Here is a 19,860-nt window from a genome sequence, read left to right as displayed (position 1 = left end):
CTGTGCTTCTTGGACTTGGCCCCCTTCTTCCACTGGTCTTAAGGTCCAAGAATCCACTGTTGGTGTCTTGAAGTCTCTTCTGGTTCTTGCATAATCTTCTTTCTCGTGTTCTTGTGTGTTCTGGGAAAGTTACTGTAAATTACTCCTGCTTTCCTGGGCTCTAGGGTGGGTTCTATTACTTACCTTTGGTGTTTTCTAATACTCCCAGCGCCCATCTTCACACGACACTTGCCTAGGTGGGAAATGGACACTCGCACTTTCTTAGTATTTGGTTTGTGTTCCCCCAGGTCCATTTCTAACTATTGTGATTTTCACTAATTGCACTGTTTTCCAACAGTTTTTACACCTGTTTTTGCATACTAGTGCATACAATTTGTGTATTACTTACCTCCTAAGGGGGGATAGTCTTTATGGTATTTTTGGCATTTGTGTCACCAAAATAAAGTACCTTTATTTTTGCAACACTGAGTATTTTCTTTCATGTGTGTGAGTACAGGGCGACTACAGTGGTATTACATGAGCTTTGCATGTCTCCTAGATAAGCCTTGGCTGCTCAGCTACAGCTACCCCTAGAGAGCCTGGCTTCAAGGCACTGCCTACATTTCACTAATAAGAGATAACTGGACCTGGTATAAGGTGTAAGTACCTTAGGTACCCACTACAAACCAAGCCAGCCTTCTACAATGACAATGCGCAAAATCAATTTGTCAAGATATATGATCACCATAGGCTGCCCAGAGCAGTGAAAAAAGTTCAAATGAGTTAGCACAAACACAATTAGGCATTCAGGAAGAATCAGACATCATTAATCAAATTATCTGGGACACAGAAAAACATGCAAGCTTATCGCTCCTCTGCCTACTCTTAGCTCTTTATTTTCCACATTTTGTATAGATTGTATAATCCAAGTAAAATTAAGGCACACACAGCCACAATCAACACTGATTTCAAGATCATTCCCACTTCTCCCTTTCCCACGTTTCCAAACCATTTTCCAACATTTGAAGAACCATTGCCTATTGCCTCCCATGCACCGGTGCTGTTCAATTCTCTCAGGTCATTTTTCAGGTTTGTGATGTTAGAGATAAACTTCCTTTTCTCCTTGCTATTGTCTGGGATATAAGTGCAACAATGTTGCACATGTAAAACTTTACAGACTCCACTCTCTTTTGCAAGTAAGAAATCTAACACAAGATGATTCTGCAAAACAATTGATTTCACAGCAACCAACTCTATATCCATTAATAACATAGGTCCAGCATAATCAGTAGATATCTGCTTTGGTGGATGATTTCCTAATCTTGATGGAATGATGGTACCAAAAATATCTCTTGTAATCTCTGCTGCGCTAGCTCCTCTGCTAACTCTGTAATCCAGTTTCTCTTCCAGACCAGGTTGTCAAAATTATCCACATGATACATTTTCAGAAATACCACTCCCAGGTAACATGTAAAATCCCAACCTTTCAGCAGTTTGTAATAGGCATTTCTTTACACCAATGAAATAAACACCTTGTATGGCAGGATCTTGTCATTCAACATAAAAGTCCAAACTCTCATAAACAGAAATGCATATCTACATTCACTAGTACCTACAAAATGTGTGACTGTCTTTGACTTAGGTCTAGGTATACATAATTTCCATACGTGTTGCCAGTCTAAAGCTAGGTATCCTTGGCCACTGCTACCTGAAGCATGTCAAAGGTCTTTTTGCCAGTCTTGTAAAACGACTCCTTTTTCTATCTTGGCTTTCATTGCTTTCCTTCTTTTATCTACATGTCCAATTAACTCCTTTTCTACTTATGTAAGAATACACGTTAAATGGTTCTTGTGTGCATACGCAGTTCCAAAAGTCAGGGTCAGTTTAAAAAAATCTCCACAATGTCAATGTTTTTAGTTTTAACCACAATACTCAGGTGCTGACTAATAGGCACAAGAGAAAACAGTAGGTCACAATAGTAATATAAGTATTAGAAATACTCCTGGTCATACAGCTGTGTTAGTAACAGGCTACAAGAAATTCCACATGTCAGTGGCAAGCTGTTATAAGTGATTCCTTTCTGAACTGATGAAGGGATCTGGGTGCAAACATAACAATCAACCACTTCCATAGTTTCAATATACTCACACGATAATTTATAATACACATTAAATGTCAAATCTACCTTAGGATCATCAGTGTGTAACAACCTCTCATCCTCATAAAGGGGATCTCATTCTGAAGGTGTAGTTCTGCTCTCAATCTCCTCTTTGACAAGCAGACTCCATCCAACTATCAATAAAATGCTCAAAACCACACATACTGTTGCTAATCAAACACACACATACTTGCGTTTACTCCTTTTACCTTGATCGTGTTTCATGACTTGCCTAGACTCAGATCAAAAATATTGAATTAAAAAAACAAAAATCAACAATCAAAAATGCAAAAGAGGCTCTAACTTAATTTACAGCGTCTTTTTTATGTGATCAAAGCAAAAACCCCAAAATCAAAAAGGTATCTTCTCAAATTTGTTGAGCTTATTTATAAAGTCATCTGCTGCATAATAAGTGCTTTCAGGAGCTCAATATTTTAGACTGGGCACTTTCTTTCTTTATGACCTCCTTGCTACACGACCTTCGATATCACTGTCACTTTGATCTGAATCTTCAGGTACTTCAGCAATAGCAGAAGGTACATTTATCATTGGGTCTGGACTTTTCGTGAGCTGCTGGTCTCCAAACACTATTCTTTTTTCAGGCACAACTTGGATTTGAGCATTTTGTGAGCTAGCTAGCAAGAGTCAACTGTTTCTGAGTCAACACTCCTGCACCTTTGATTGCTTTTGACATGATCAGATTTCCGCCAGACTGTGCATTCTCTGCGATAGCCACTTGTCCATTCAGCACTGCTTGGATAACCTGGACCCCCTCTTTTGCTGTAACCGACCCTTGAGGAACAGGCACTGTATCATCAAGAGGGCTTGGAACTTTGCGTGTGTGGCTCACCTGTACTCAGTTTGGTAGACCAACACACTTCACAGCAGCTGTTGTAACTCGGACAATTTGGAACAGCCCTTTCCAATCCGGCTCTAAGCTTGGATTTCTTACATGCTTCTTCACCAGAACCCAGTTTCTAGGACTCAGGTCATGGCACAGTTCTTGTTGTGGTTGAACAGCTGCTTCTCTAACCTGGTGAGACAAAGAGCAAACCACATCAGCTATTCCTTTGCAGTAATCAAGTACCAAGTCAACTGTAATGTTCACAAGCGCATTTGTGGGCACAGCTGGCAATCTCATATCATGCCCCGTAATGATCCTGTGAGGGGACAAGCCTGTCTTTTTGTTGGGTGTGCTGTGCATGCTCATCAGGACAAGAGGCAATGCGTCCGGCAATTTCAACGTTGCAGATGCACACACTTTTGCCAGTCAAGACCAGTGTTCAATTCATTTGCTCAACTAATCCAAAATCTTCTGGTCTGTAACTGCAGTGCAATCTTTGCTCAATTTGTAAAGCCGCACATAACAATTTTATGATCTCTTTATTGAAATGAGTTCCTCTGTCTGATTCCAGAGAAGTCGGAAAGCCAAATCGAGGTATCAATTCCCTCAGAAGCAACTTTGCAACTGTGAAGCTATCATTCCTGCAAGTTGGGTAAGCCTTGACCCAATGTGAGAAAACACACACCACAACCAAAACACTTCTAAATCCATTACACACAGACGTTTCAATGAAATCAAGTTGCATTCTGTTGAAAGGGCCTCCTGATCTTTTTAAACGAAATTGAGTTTTTTTTTAAACATATGTGATGGTGCTATAACAAAAAGGATGGAAGGATGGATGGATGTTCAAACCTTTTGTTAAACTCACACTTAACCTTAGACTTACTTTCATGTTCTATGCAGACATGGGCTCAAGCTCCCTTGTGCAATGGCCCTCTCTGCATGGTCTCACAATGTAGATCAGCCCCTTCTAACCTGAATCTGTACAATGATTTGGTTAATCTACAGACGGTTTGTCGCATCTGGGAACCAGCACTGCACATGGCTGAGATCAGTGACAGCCCACATCACTCAGTAATATAAGCTTAATTTTTGTCTGAAAGTTGCCAGTGATCTAAGGTGCTGTAGAAGAAACTGAGAAACACATTAGAACTATGTTAAACTATGCTATACATAATATTGTATATATTAAAATGTTGTGTTCTCAAAAGAGATTAGACCCTCACATTCCAATACGCATTCACAAGAGGTAACTGACAATACAACATTTTCCTTTTTTTGACTGGACCTTAAACTACTCAGTTTAATTGATTATATCTTCACTCAATTGAAGGTTTGAGAAAGAACATGAATCGAGAGCTTTGCTTTAAACATAAAGTCCTAAACCTGGTGGTGTATTCGGAGTTTGGAGGATACTTAAAATGTGCTGAGTATACCGTTCCCAAATTCACATCCCACCCACTCTACAGTATTTAGAGTCTGGGAAACTGCCATATTTCTGATGGCAGAGTCAATACTGTTTCCACTGGTTACAACGTTGGAAGGATAGAACAACAGACATTGTTTAAGGCGGTTTCTATCTGTTTTATGGGTATGGGGTATTGAGAAAAGCTAGTGTAGGCAGTCGCAAAATACACAATAATGGGCTCATCTCAAAAATGTACGTGTACGAGGAGCCTCCCCGCCCTCGGCCTTGCAAAGCAAGGGCCAGCTTTACACCCTTTGAGGGGGAGATGGGGCTGTTTCACTTTTGAGTAGGATCACTGTCAATGCAAGTATTTCCGGTGCCGTAGATGATGTGGCACTTCATTGCCCCTTGCACTGTCAATGAGGTGAATATGATGCTTGGAGGGGCAATCTGGTTGCAACCTGCTGGCAAAACCATTGCAATGGGGTAGTAGCAGGGGATGCTAGCCTAAGGTGCTGCCTTTTTCAAGACCTGCGCTAATGCTGCTACATGTATTAATATATCACAACAGCCGGATAAGCCTGTGTTGGGATATAGTCATGATGAGGAAGATCATGCCATTTGCCAAAAGGGAACGTCGTATGCTTGAGCTGCCTTGAAATGTGTTGGATGAGGTGCTCATGCTACCAGAAAACTAGAGGGCCCCGCATGACATATATGACGAGAGCTTCTTTAAAGCTTCTGACAGGCTTTCATGCTCATCACACCCTAAGTAGCTGTGTTTAATCTGCTACACAACCAAATAGCAAGTATGCTACAGAATTTATTTTAAAAAAGCATTTGCAAAGCCTCTAGGACACGACTTTGGACCTATTGATTCTGACAATGCTGTTTGGAGAGTGTATGAGGGGTGCATCGGGGAGAGCGGATGGTGGAAATGGAGAATGGAGAAAGCAACACAGAGAGTGGAGGATGTTTTCCTGGAGAGAGCACACGATGAAGAGAGCAACACACAGCGGGGGTGGGGAAAACACACGTGGGAGAGAGCAACACGAAGCACTGGGCCAAAGGTGTATGGCAGAGCAGGGAGACAACAACATGGAACTTTGGGGCGAGCAAATTTTCAGAGGGAGAAAACCATGACCGTCAGAGCTACACAGATCAGGGAATTTACAGGGGGTAAACAACAGGCAGCGTAAGGTTGCAAAATTGTTTTATAGGGAGAAGCACACAAGGGAGATTGCAGCACGGAGTGCAGGCTGTTTTGAGGGGGAAAATACAAACATGGGAGAGAGAAACCTCTGGGAACTGGGGGATCAAATGAGGTAGAAAGCAACACGGAACACAGCAGGTATGAGAGGAGAAAAAGCACATGAAGGTGAGAGCTGGAAAACACATTCAATCAGAGTGCTTAACCTACAAGAAAAAATAAGCTACTTAAAAGTGAGGAGTGGAACGATACAAGTAGCCAAGCAAAAGGGGACAAGGAAGTCTATTAAATAAGAAGCAAGCAAATAATAGTGACATCAAAGCACACCACTGGTGAGCAGTCGATGAGCTGTAAGGCCCATATTTATACTTTTTTTGCACCGCATTTGCATCATTTTTTTATGCAAAAGCAGCGCAAACATACAAAATACAATTATATTTTGTAACTTTACACCTCTTTTGCATCAAAAAATGACACAAATGCAACGCAAAAAAAGTATAAATATTGGCCTACGTTTTTAGTTAGCCCACAATAGGTCTTTCAGAACCAGACAGCTGGAGCGGTCATGTAGGCCAAACCAAAGAGATGGGCATTCATGCCTACACGTTTTTTCACTGACAAACCTCAATATTGACACATTTGCATACAGTAATGCTTTCTTTCTTTCAATTGTTATGGACGTGGAATGAAAACAAGGCTTTCTTTTCCTCAAGCTCATAAGGATCCAGTTTGAGAGTAAGAAAGGTTTACAAACAACATTACATTTTCAGTGTTGATGACCTCTGTGTTAGGGGCATATGATCCATTTACTGCAATACGGAGGAAGAGTAATGGTCTGCACTGGGGAGTCAATGGAAACCAGTATAGTAGATGCATTCACCATATTCAGTGAAAGGTTTGATTTTGTGATGTTGTTGCAGCTGTTGCGAGATTCCAGTGAAATTCTGAAACTTGCTAAAACAATCCCACTGACTAATACTGACATCACAGCACATTCAGCAAGCAGCAGGGTTCTTCTTCCAGCTTTGTCAGAAAATCCCATTGTGACCAAGGTGGAAATAACTTTCATCACACCAAGCCCAACGGGTGCCAAAATGACTGAAGAATCAGAAACCCACAGAGCTAAATATCATTGATGCATAGTAAAGGACATTGGGCTGGCCAGTTAGCTGCTGAAAGAGGGCTGACCAAGCCCAACTAAAGTTCTCATCCTCGTGTTATCCCGAGAACAGAAAAGGTCAATGCATGTATATTGACATTCACAATTGAGTTCACAGTTAGATTCCTTGGTTTCTTTAATGTTCTGTAGTGGAATAAGGCCCTTATGTGTTTCTTGGTCCTGCTTGTTTAATTTTGGAAGATGAGATGGGAGGAAGAGGATACTGAAAAACTGAATAGCTGCTGGCACAATAGCCAATAAAAACATATATTTCCATCCCTCCTTTACATCCGATAAGAAATAATTCAATGCATACAAGAGTAAAATACCAATTGTAATGCCCGTTTTATAAAGGGACACCAGCATGCCACTTTGATAAGGACCCACAATGTTAGAAACACAGATAGAGCATGCTATGGATCAGATGGATACGGCAAACCTTACCAATTACACCTACAAGAATCTCTTGCTCGAAGCATCTGAGGTAAACATCTGTCTGAAGCTGAAGCAGGGCCCCGGAAATGATCCCAAGCTCGTATCCAAAAAAAATCAAACCAAGCAGCGAAACATCTGTGGACAACAGCAGAACTCGCACACCAGGCCCTAAAAGACAAGTTAAATAGGAGTTAAGTTTTCAAAACGAATTTTGCAATAGCAATTGGAGTCATCACATATCATCTGAATTGAAGGATGGTATTTGGTTCTCATTTACTTCCAGTGTTCTATAGCCCTCCTGTCACTGCTTTTGGGAGGAGGTAAAGGAAGGTAAGAAGAACAGGAGAGCAAAGCTATTAAAGGGGCTTAACAAATGAAAATAAGAAAGCTTGTCTCCTCAAACCAACACTACAAGTGGAGCAATTGCCCATTAAAGGGTTCTAGAATGTCCCTTTGTTTAATGGTGCTGTTGGGTAGCAAAGTCTATGGTGACACAATTCTCTATAATCCCCCTTCAAACTATAGTGGCAAGTTAATATTTTGAGGTTAGTAAACCAAGAGGAACAGATATGTTTTACCTGCTTGGTAAAACTGCAAGGAGTTTAGTTGCAGAGAGGGATTTTCAGAAGTTTATAAATTTGCTATATTGGCAAATCTGCAAGAAGATGCAGTGGGTGCTTTCAAATCTTCCTCTTAATTCATGTGTTCCCAGTGCTTAACCTGAGCCAGTGGTTGCCAGTGGGGGCACAGCATTTATTTTTTGGGGCCATGACTTATTTGTCCACATCAGTTATTTACTGAGTTTAATTAATAGAAAACACACACAAATCCAAAAGAAAGACGAAAATCCATTGCAAAGGTAGAAAGCAGGAAGCTGCAGAAGTGAGATTAAAGGTCTGGATGTATCTGTGCTGGACTAAAGAGGCATGAGGTGGATTTAGGACTACTAGCCTTGGTACTGGGTGTGCTGACATTTTACTTCACCAGCCGCGAGCTTTTGAGCAGAGCATTGGCTCCGGCACTTATTCTTGTGTAAATTAAGCACTACGTATATCTTATATATGAGGTAGGGGGAGCACGTTTTCAGGAGTGAAATGTTGACATCTGTCAGTTGAAAAGATAAGAATAGTCAATAAGAGATGTGTCCAAATGACATATAAGAGCAGTGAATCCATGGCAGAGTTTATGGAAATCTTGATAAGAAACATTTACACACATTTAATTTAAAGTAATTAATATATGTAGTCAGATGTAGTCAGATGTTGTTCTGTACAGCTTGCATGGATCCAGTCCTTCTGGATCTCCATTGGACAAATATATGATATCAACTACCTAGGATCATGACCATGTAGAGATTAGTGAGGATCCAGTGAATAGATGGGAGAGGTTAACTGCATGATTGTGTGAAAGTTAGAATTTGCTGAGGTGCTGATTTGGAGCATGAAAGAAAATTAAAAGGTGAATGTGACTCCCAGGTTGAGGAGATTTTGTACTGGGAGTACTTGTGCAGTCAAAAGAGCCGGGCAAGAGAGTTGGAGTCATAGGATAGGAGATTATGATCAGAAGCAGCAGGACAGGGGTTCTTCCAATAATTTCTGCACATGTATTAGACAAGCTAAAACTTGATGAGGACACAATAGACCTTTGTGCAGATTAAGGTGTATCTGAGTATTGAGGCAATGTATGACATAAAGGTTGATAGATTTAGAATCATTTTCTAAGCTGTTCATGTTGTAAAAGCAATATTTAATAACTCAGATGAAGAAGTGCGAATAACCCTGACATGAACAGGTATATAATTGAATTGGATTGAAATATTATGACTTCTGACAAACAATGTTCAAATTACTCACCAGTTGGTTTGCCAACAGGTAAGTAATCTACGCACAAAGAGGTTGCAATAAAAACTGCCTATTTGGAAAACGTCTAAAAAAAAATAGATGCCTAATGAAAAAAATTAGGCAGGTCATTATTTATAATTGTGGTGAAAAACAGTGATTCGTGTCATTACGACTCGCTATTAGAAGTGGACTTCCTTTCATTGTCATCCTAATCAGACTGAGTCATAGAATCCCTTTTGTGTAATGGCACTGATGAGCTAAATTCAATGGAATACAATGCGACCCAGAGGAGATCCCAGTGGTTAAGAATTAATTGTTCACTTATAACTAAAGAAGAAGATGAAATAGTCCATTCTAAAAATACAACTTTTCCATTTTTTTAATTGGCCGACTAATCAAAACGGAACAGTGCTTAAAAGTCACTTGCTAACTGTATATGACTTCTCTTGGTATTCGATGACCCACAAAGCAAATGAAAGCTGAGCCTGTCTTTAGAAAGCATAGCAGTGTTATGTAGCCATTTTAGTTATAGCTTTTTGCACGTTATTTTAGCATACTAGGCCTGCCGCTGTGCACTTTCACCTAGATATCTTTTCTTCAGCTGCGTTTATTATTCTTACAATAGCCACTTTTGCTGTCTTGTTTTATTTCTCTCTATCTAGCTGTTTTTGCCTAGGCCAGCACTACGTTCTCAAACAAGACATTCTCGCTCAGTCTGTGCCTCTTTCAAGGCTGCAGTCACCTATCTGACGTTGAAGGTTGTTCAAGCTTGAACCCTAGAAGGAAAATCCCCATTTGGTGTGCTTATCTCTGAACAAATTTACCATCTAATCTGCGAATCCGCAGCAAGTAGCAATTGCAGTCAATATGAGACAACCCCTGACTGCACAGTTATTGGCAAATGGCCTAATGGCCCAGGGGAGCCAAGTCACATTTGTGGTGGACGCACATGCAGCTTATAGAACAGAACTCTTCTATTCTTGGGTCACATTTCCAGCAGTTGATGGGAACGTGAACACATTTCATCACTATTCACCTGCAAACATACCTGGACAATACAGAGCATACGCATATTTAGAAATACCTTTATCTTATCAAGAACATAATAATTGGCTTGATGGCACCCTACCCCATACAATTGTACCCATTAGGTTAGGTCCTCTTATTAATGATGTTCCTACCTGGCCTTTATTGGCCACTTACACACTGCATCCTGCAGTAGCTGAAGTCCGTTGCTTATACATTGAATTGACAGAAATATACAGACGACTAGTACAGTGTGTAATGCACACATTAAATACCAACCCAGCACAAGCTGCTCCAGTGCAACAACATGCAGTGATGCCAGGCATTAACCCTGCAACTGTACATTAGATCATGGGTAAGGTACCCGCCAAACGAGAAGAAATTCCATTTTTGTTAGCTCAAAAAATAAATGCACTGGAAGCAGTATTTCCACATACGGGACCTCAGGATAAACATAGAATACTAACAGTGTGCTTGCCATTTGGGTTGGTTCCCACAATAGATAACTGTAATACATGAGGCACGGTATTTGCTGCGCTCTATACTACCACACATGGTACACCAACACTTGCCAACTTACCGGAAGTGTTGAAACAGATTCAAGATGAATACGAGGCTGCCCCAGCCCTGGATTTGGGGATACAATTAATGGCCAAATTTGCCACAGTGTCCTCAATCATTTTGAGAAACCTTAAAGGGGAAGCGGTCGCACTAGCGGTGCATATGCAGCTCTGGGATGTTCCTCAACAGTATCAAGAACGTGAGCTGCCAAAGATTATCGTGTAGACCTACTCTAATATTGGTCGAGATAGTCTGAGGGCCAGACCAACAAAACCACAACTTCAGGGTAAATCAAATAAAGATTTTTCTAAGCAAGCACCTGAGGGTAATAAGAAAAGCTGGGATAAAAAACAACAAACTCCCAAAAAAGAAAGGGGAGAATCTCCGTGCAAGGAGACCCAACAGAATAGAAATAATCTCAGAATTAGAGATAATATAAAAACGCCTGACAGATATCAATATATTGATACACGCCAATCTCGTTCCTTTCAGCACTCATCTGAAACATGCAGTGAGAGAGGTGGGCGGTCAGAGTGAAGAACAGAGTTTGTGAAACCGAGACAGGAATCACAACGCTTGACAGAGGTTTCTGTTAAAAAGGAAGATAAACCTCCCCAACAAAAACCCCAATTTAAAAAGAAAAAAGTGGCAGCAGTTGCAGTTCGACATGCCCACCAAGTGTCAGTATTAACTATCAAAAAGTAAAATATTAAATTGTAATGAGGTAAAATTATTACAGTTTATGAGCAATTACCTTCAAAATAAAAATCAAACACTCACCCATTGTTATTCAACGACTTAACAATCTCTTCTTCTAAGGAGATTTCAGATAATTAGATGAAATGTGCGAATATTGACTGAAGGGGATCCATTTAATTTGTTAGGAACACTAACCGATTTTGCAAAGATCCCAAAAGGTTGATATCTGAAGGAAACCAACATATAAGTTTTAGGTCACAAGTTGGAAGATAAGTTGGTGCGTACAGCGACAGGGCACTTTTCTTGTTAGACAGGTTGTGACACAGATTTACTTCTAAAACAGATATTGTGAAATACCATTACAAAACACTAAAGCTAAGAGCAGCACAGCCAATCTGGCATACTTCAACCAGATTGAAGAAAAAAGGAATGCAGCAGAGAGAGACGTGCCCTTTAATCTGGCCTTAAAATAATTATATTAGAGCAGCTGATCTGACATGAGCTGGGGAAGAGTTAATTAAATAAACAAAAAGTGCATGAGAGCTTCTATAGTAGAATTACAAGGCCTCTTTAGACAGGTACCAGCGTTGCTGTTTTATAATAACAGTGATTGACAAAGTTAAGAAAAGGAAACAGAAGTTTGCTCGCGGTGAAAAGTATTGGCAAAAGGGCAATTATCCATGTAACGGCCAAGTGCAATTATCCATGTAAATGGTAAAAGTGCAATTATCTATGTAACAGGGTCGATGTCATGCAAAGTGCTCGACTACTGCCCAGCGAGATCGCGCTACATACGAAATAAATTGAAAAACAAGCCCAGAAACCAAACGCAAAACATGGAGCCTTGTATGTTTTCAGTAGTTGGCTCGTGTGCTCAAGGAGGGCTGAACACCGGAAAAAGCATGGCCTATTCATGCCTTTCATTAATCAATGCAAGCGAATTTTAAATGGCAAGCCCACCTACTAACTAACTGATGTGCGTGGTTATAAGTCCGTATAGATATAACAACAGGGATAGAGCACTTTGTGCGCTCGACCCTAAAAAGGACAAAAATAATTTGCGAAATACATCTTGGATGACGGAATACTAGCTAGGAAAATAAAAAGAGTGAGTATCAGCATGATAGATTCTATTCTAGAGAAAGGGATATGTCAAGGGGCAAGGGCAATCAGCTGTGAGCGATATACCTCTCTTAGGGACTGCATTCAAGTGTTCTTCATCAGCAAAGCATCTAGATGGGCAGCAGATAAAGTCAGAAGCATCATTAGGAAAGGTGCAGAAAGAACTGACCAAACATTTAATGTCCATCACTAATACAAAACACATAATTTAATTTTATTTCTCCGTTTAATGGAATAATGTGACACAAAAGGGGCATCAATAAAACTTCAGGTTGCAACAGTCCGTCAGTTTCCCAGGTCTAGCCTGAGAACATCTCATCTTACCATGTGACTCCAAACAGTGGAAACAATTGTATTCCTTCACAACAGTTCAATTTATTCCCAGGGTTTACAATGGTATCATCTCAGTTCTGTCTTAATTCATATATCAATCAAAACAAATTACTTCATGTTGAGTCCAAAGGCCTAGATGTTACTTTCCAAGGTTGCTATACTAAAAGTCTCTGTGCAATTAAAGAAAGAACCTATCGCAATGTGTAAAGATTCTCATGGGAACCTAGAGAAAAACTCACTTTTAGATAGAACAATGATTCATTACTTCTACATGACTGAAAATACAATTTCTGCAGGCCTAAGTTAAGTTAACACAAGAAAAATCATTTACATTACAATTAATCATTGCGATTCAATAAAGCATATGAAATATAAACTTAAGACTCATTTATTTTGATATTTTGTTAGTATGAGCAATACATTTTACTTTTGTCAGTACAATTCAGTAAGTGTGGCAGAGAAGTGCAATTACTTATTTTTGTTCATAACTTCATACTCATAAATCACACATTAAACATTAAAAACCCAAATTCGTTTTGCTACTAGGGATTAGTCTAGTGTCTAAAATATCCTTTAACATAATTTTCATTTCAATAACATATTGTTCAATAAGGAAGGCACAATTGTGACCATTAACAATTGGAAACATGAGCACATTTAAAATATGTGTCAGTGCAGCTTTCTAGGTTAGGCTGTCAAACATGAGACACAAATTATCACCACATGAGACATACATTGTCACCTTTTGCTGACGTCTGGGTCACCAAAAGCATTACTAGAATTTACATTCCAAAAATACAATGCTTTCTGAATAAATAATCACTCTTTTTATAACACAGCTTATTTTCTGTGTACCATCTTATAAGCAGCCATGGACTCGTACACTGACAACACTGAAGGTCTGTAGATAATTTGGTAATTAGAACAGTTGGGCAGTAAAATAATGTCTTCAACCTGCTTTAATTAAGTATACCACTGTTGGCTGGACTACGCACTAAAAAAGATAATCAGTTCCACCATGTTATTACCTTGCAGTGGAGCTGTTGTCAGAATGTTGAAGGTATTTGTCACACTTTTCCTCCCCCCGACATGCACAGTTTTCTCATCAATAATTTTACTGCAAATGTTAAAGTGATATCATCAATGATGTCATGGAAGATGTCATGAGTGATGTAATATCTGGGGCAATTAGCAGTGCATGATGAGGGTGCGAGTTACAGTTACCTTAGGGCATGAGTTATAGTTACTTGAAATAATTTGCAGCTGAATTTCTATGGTGTTGTGTGGGTAAAACCTGAACCTAGTGTATTTGTAGGTTTTATTTAATTATATTTCCTAACTTTAACGTCCCTGTAACCTTTGTTTATTTTCAGCGAATTTGCAGGCTTTTTTTTCAATGCTAAGTAAGATCGCAGTGCATGGTGGGAGTTGGACAGAGGGCCTGGCCTGGCATTGTGCTACCCCCACCCAAGCTTGCTGGTTCTGCCCCCTTCCTCCTTGCCATCCATTGTTCAAGTCCATACCCCTGCTCTCTCATTACAGCCGTGTGTGGCTGTTGCTCAGCCACCGCCCTTCCCACCTACTCTTAACAGTTAGCTTGCTGTCACATCCACCTCCTCCCTACACTCTGTTGTACGAGCCAATGACCAGGCCCCTTCCTCTTGTCACGTAGGTTCTCATTATCCTAATGAGACTACTGGATTCGGGCGGCAGAATCACCTGTACTGTGGGGCACTGAGTCTGAACCTACTACAGGTGACAACTGTCAGCCTAAGCCGGGTTTTGTTCCGGATAACTAGCAGTGCCTCATCTTCACCCTAGAGCAGGGACGATTGGGCAACCAAGCGCATGACACAATTGAGTCCTCAGGGAAATCATGGTCACTCAAATCTCATCCGTTTCTTTCAGTTAAATTAGTCTCACATATGCAAGGACAATCAGAGTATAGTTCAATAAGGTTTACTAAAGTATTTGCATCTTAGATATTAAAACATGTATTGGAATAACTAGGACAATGAAGCATGACAGGATTAAAATTGTGACAAGGAGAGTGAAACATAAAAATAACGCTACTATATTGTCACTAAAATCGTTAAGAATAGCTTCTACCTAGGCTATGTTAGAGCACAGCATGTTAAGCTCTAATTCTGCCCTTCAGATTTCCCTGGGAAGACATCATCCCTCATACTTGAGCAAGAGGCCTGTAGTCTACATAAGCAGCTGCAGCGAAGCACACAGCAATCAGCATACAGTCGTGGTCATCTGGCTGAAATCTCTCTCTAACGTACATCGGTCAAAGTAGTGTTTTATAATAAAACAGCTGATTTAAAGGATCCCCACGGAAGAGTGTGTATGTTTTTGTGAACATTAGAGACAAAGCGTACCACTTTTGCCAGCAACCTATCTTCTGCCGCCTTGAGAAAAGCATAGAGTGAAAGAAATGTCTTGTTTAAGAACACAGTGCTGGCCTAGACAAAGAACAGCTTAATTGAGAAAATAAAACAAGACTGCAAAATGTGGCTATTGTTACAATATAATGACTAAAACATATCAAGGTTAAAGTGCACAGCGGCAGGCCTAGTTTGCTAAAATAACGTGTATGAAGTTCTAACTAAAATGGCTACACAACACTACTACCCTGCATTGTCCGATGTGCAGCCACTGCCCTCCATTTAGCTTGATGTCCCTGTCCACTCCTCCTGCACTCTGTTGCCAGATTCTATGCCCCATCTTTGCCCTCCTACTTAACCTATGTGCTTAGCTTGCTGCCCCTACCCTCCTTCTCCCTGCCCTCCAATGTCTGTATGCATGCCCCTGCTCCCTCGTTTTTCACCCCCCATGTTCTATGGATCTGCCCCGTCCCTCCTATCTACTCTGAGTGGTATGCTAAGCTGTGACTATCCCTCCCACTTGCCCAGCATGGTCAAAAGACTGTAACCTGTCTCTGACACCTCCACCCTGCCTGACTGAGTACCATGACTCTATTCCCCCTCCTGTCCTCCATGGTCCATTTTGCTGTCACTCCTTTCTGCCCTCCATGCTCTGATGTGCTGCAACTGCATTTTCTGCCTGCTTTATGCCATCTGTTCTGAAGCCCCCTCTCTGCCTTCTCTTGCCTGAGTCCAGCTCCTTCTGTCCTCCATGGCCCTTTGTGCATGCCCCAGTCCCCTCCTTCTTGTCCACCATAGTTGTTGTAATGCCACCAACCCTCCTGCTTGCCATGCATGGTCTTCTGCCACAGACCCTCCCACGTGCCCCACCTGAACTCCTCCCACCTTCCCTCCGTTGTCTGTGTAGGCCATTACAGTTTTAAGTTTGTCCTCCATGGTGTGTTGTGCTTCCAGTGCCCATCCCCCACTCTCCATGGTCAGCTTTCTGGTCCTGCCCTGCCACTTGACCCCTGCCCTCCATTTTCTATGTGCAGGCCCCTATCCCTTTAACGGCAGCTACAGAATAACATATATATATATATATATATATATATATATATATACATATATTTATATTTTCCTTAAAGTGCATTTTCCCCTACATTTAAGCTTTAGTTCTCGTTTTCAGCTCTGTAGATCATTTAGAAGGTGCTCTCATGTATATTGGTCCCAAGATGGCTGTCAGCACTTAATTATTAAAGTGCTGACAGGCAATTAGATCTCACTATCAAGATCTATGCTTAGGCTCTGCTCAAATTTCTACATTTCTTTAAAATCTCAAAAACAAACGGCTCACCCTGGACCAAGAGCTAGTTTTCTGTCAAATTTGATGAAATTCTGTCCAGTGGTTCAGACTGTAGTCATGTTCAATATCCCTATGAAAAATTGCATGGGGAAAAGTGTTTTGGGACTCCCCCCCCCCTTTTCTCAGCCCCTGCTTCACACATCATCCTGAAACTGTCATGACGGCAGCTGACCTGAGTCGCAAACTAGTTTTTAAAATTTTGTGAAGAATAAGTAAGTAGTAGGTAAGGAAAATTAACAAACCACTTTCTCCCACTATATTTCTCTAATATAGAATACTACAGTGCACTATCAATTCTTAAAATATACTTTTTTTCACAAAAAGTCTATGGAGTATCCCAGTAATACCTGCAAATGACCGCTCTATTTGAAACAAAATCTAAAAATTAAAATTATTAAAAAAAATTAAATTACTGTACTACGCTGTATTTCATATATTGTACTACAGTGTATTTTATTTTTGTGTGTAATATAAATTAATTTCCTTACTTATTACTACTTTGATAAAATGGTAATAAGTAGGGAATAAAAATAAAACCTACTACTTACCTATATCTAGAGTCCCACCCCAGAACACACACAGAAAGTCATGTCTGCCTTTTTGATTTAGTTAGAAATGGGGTCTTTGGTTGACAGTCAGGTTACCCCCTCTTCAAGCAAGGACCCTCACTCTAGTCAGGGTAAAAGAGAATCACCCTCAGCTAACCCCTGCTCACCCCCTTGGTAGCTTTGCAGAGCAGTAGGCTTAACTTCCGAGTGCTAGGTGTGAAGTATTTGTACCAACACACACAGTAACTTAATGAAAACACTACAAAATGACACAACACCAGTTTAGAAAAATAGGAAATATTTATCTAAACAAAACAAGACGACAACAACAAAAGTCCGACATACACAAGTCAAGTTATGAATTTTTAAAGATTAAACTCAAAAATAGCACTTAGAAACACAAAATGCTTCGATGAGGTGTTAACACAGCGTTGTAACGGAGTCGTTCCTGTAGGAAAGTCCTCCTTTTTGCCCTGGTCACCCCCACACTTTTTGGACAGGTACTGGTGGTTACTGACTCTTGGCTGTGCCATGGGTACTGCTTACCAGTCCCAAGGCCAGTGCTCTGTGGAAAGTGGATATGCAAATTAGGATAATTATAATTGGCTAAGTCAACCTACCTATAAGTTCCTTGTATATGGTAGGGCATGTAGGTTTAGGGACCACAGCATAGTGCACTGCTGAGGTGCCTAGCATCATTTTAAAGGCAGGCCTGCCTTGCTGGCTGCTGTTAAAGTAAAGGTATATGCAAATTCGACTTTGGAATTAAAAGTAGTTCTTTTTAACTACCTTCTTTTTACATATAAGTCACCCGTGAGGTGTGCCCTACGTGCCCCTAGGGCTGGGTGCCATGTAACTATAAGCAGGGACCTTATAAAAATAGTGTTATAAGCCCTGGTGAAGTAAAAACAGCCAAATTAGTTTTTCCCTCATTGTAGTGAATGGCCTTCATTGGCTAGAATGGGGAGACTTTATTTTAATTTTAAAAGTACCCTTAAGTAACAGATACAAGGAGTTTGGTATCACATTAATTGTTATAATAAATCCCACAACTTCCAGTTGTGGGATTTAATATAACTTGTTCAGGTAAAGAGTTTTAAATTTTACCTGAAAAATTGCCAACTTCAGCCCTGCATTGTTTTTGCTGCTGTGCTCTGATTGGCCAGCCTCTGGCAGCCTGGCCAGGCTGCCTTGATGAGGTGTGAAGTGGCCTGGCTTCACACAAAGAGATATGCCTGTGGGTGGAGATCTCCCCTCAGCAGATGGTGAGGCAGGAAGGGGGAGGGCTGCCAAACTGGTCTTCAAAGGCAGAGAAGGACATTTAGAGCAACCCAGCAACACCCCCACATACTGCAACCCCAGACAACTAGGTGCCCCCTTGATTAGATTATGAGGGGGCAGGAGAGGGGTGTGTTTATGATTTATTTTTAGTCACACCAGTGGGTGGGCTCAGCCAGATGTAACCTCCAAAAATCACTTTCAGCCATGATGGATTTTTGAGGAATGTTGCCTCCTGGGATTGATTTTTGCCACACTTCCCAGGAAGTGGTCATCACAGGGGAAATTACCCTGTCCCTGATTGGAGAATCAGGACCCCCCTGTTTTTCACCCAGGAGCAAGGATAAAACTGGCAGACCTGCACCCACACCTCAGATCCCCATCAGATTCCAACAAGGAAGAACCAAAGGAGAAGAAGGACTGCCCTGCTGGACCCCTGGCTTGCACCTGGACCCTGCACTCTGAAGGCCTGCACCAGCTGCACACTTGAGCTTCACCACAAGAAGGACTTTGCCTGGCTTTAACTGGTTCAAGGAGGGGATCCCTGTTTGCTACAGGTGAAAATTGCTAACCAGAGTCCCCTGCACCAACTCCTGAAGAAATCAACCAGCTGACCACTGTCCAGTGGCCAAAAAGGAATTTGCTCCAGGTGCATTCTGGGAGTTGTAGTCCACACCCCCAAGGATCATCTCAGAGCTTCTGGAGCCATGGGGTGAACTGCGGACCCCAAAAGAACCTTAAAAGAACATCTGGGAGAAGATCCCGAAGTTTGGAGAACTTTTGAAAAAAAGCTCCTTAGAGGGACCGACCCGCCATGGCAACTTTAGCCAGCTTGCCTCAACCGCGACCGGCCTGATTTGCAGGTTCGCCCCGGTGAAGAAAATCTCCCAAAAAAGAGACTAAGGGCCTCATTCTCAGGCCGCGGGCAACGGAAGCACCGCCAACAGGCTGGCGGTGCTTCAGTGCCCATTCTGACCGCGGCGGTAAAGCCACGGTCAGAAAAGGGGATCCGGCGGTTTCCCGCCGGAATACCCCTGGCAGGGCTGAACCTCCATGGCTGCGCCGCCATGGGGATTCCGACCCCCTTCCCGCCACCCTGTTTCTGGTGGTTTTTACCGCCAGGAACAGGATGGCGGGAACGGGTGTCGTGGGGCCCCCTAACAGGGCCCCAGCATGATTTTCACTGTCTGCTTAGCAGACAGAGAAAATCGCGACGGGTGCAACTGCACCCGTCGCACCCCTGCAACACCGCCGGCTCCATTCGGAGCCGGCTTCTATGGTGCAGGGGCTTTCCCGCTGGGCCGGCGGGCGCTCCTTTGGCGGACGCCCGCCGGCCCAGCGGGAAAGCCAGAATGACCGCCTAAGTCTAAACGTAGAAAGTTGACCGAGACCTCCCAGCCAGCGTATCCAAGGAGGGCTCCAAGAACGTCGGATCAAGATCCAGGTTTACGCCGGTCGAAGGATTTTCACCTCGAAAAAAACGACTAAGTCCGAAGGTAAAAATCTCCACCAAGGGCTCCCGCA

The 19,860-nt window shown here is 41.7% G+C and overlaps 1 protein-coding gene and 1 pseudogene across 3 annotated transcripts in view; one reads left to right on the top strand and one right to left on the bottom strand.

The window, feature by feature from the left end:
* Positions 1-19,860, top strand: part of GABRB1 (gamma-aminobutyric acid type A receptor subunit beta1) — a 1,685,242-nt gene that overhangs the window by 934,798 nt on the left and 730,584 nt on the right. The window lies entirely within an intron of this gene.
* Positions 6,387-19,860, bottom strand: part of LOC138253137 (solute carrier family 2, facilitated glucose transporter member 10-like) — a 54,314-nt pseudogene continuing 40,840 nt past the window's right edge.

The sequence above is a fragment of the Pleurodeles waltl genome, chromosome 1_2 (genome assembly GCF_031143425.1).
Source record: "Pleurodeles waltl isolate 20211129_DDA chromosome 1_2, aPleWal1.hap1.20221129, whole genome shotgun sequence".
Classification (NCBI taxonomy): domain Eukaryota; kingdom Metazoa; phylum Chordata; class Amphibia; order Caudata; family Salamandridae; genus Pleurodeles; species Pleurodeles waltl.
This window is presented reverse-complemented; position numbering and strand designations above follow the sequence as displayed.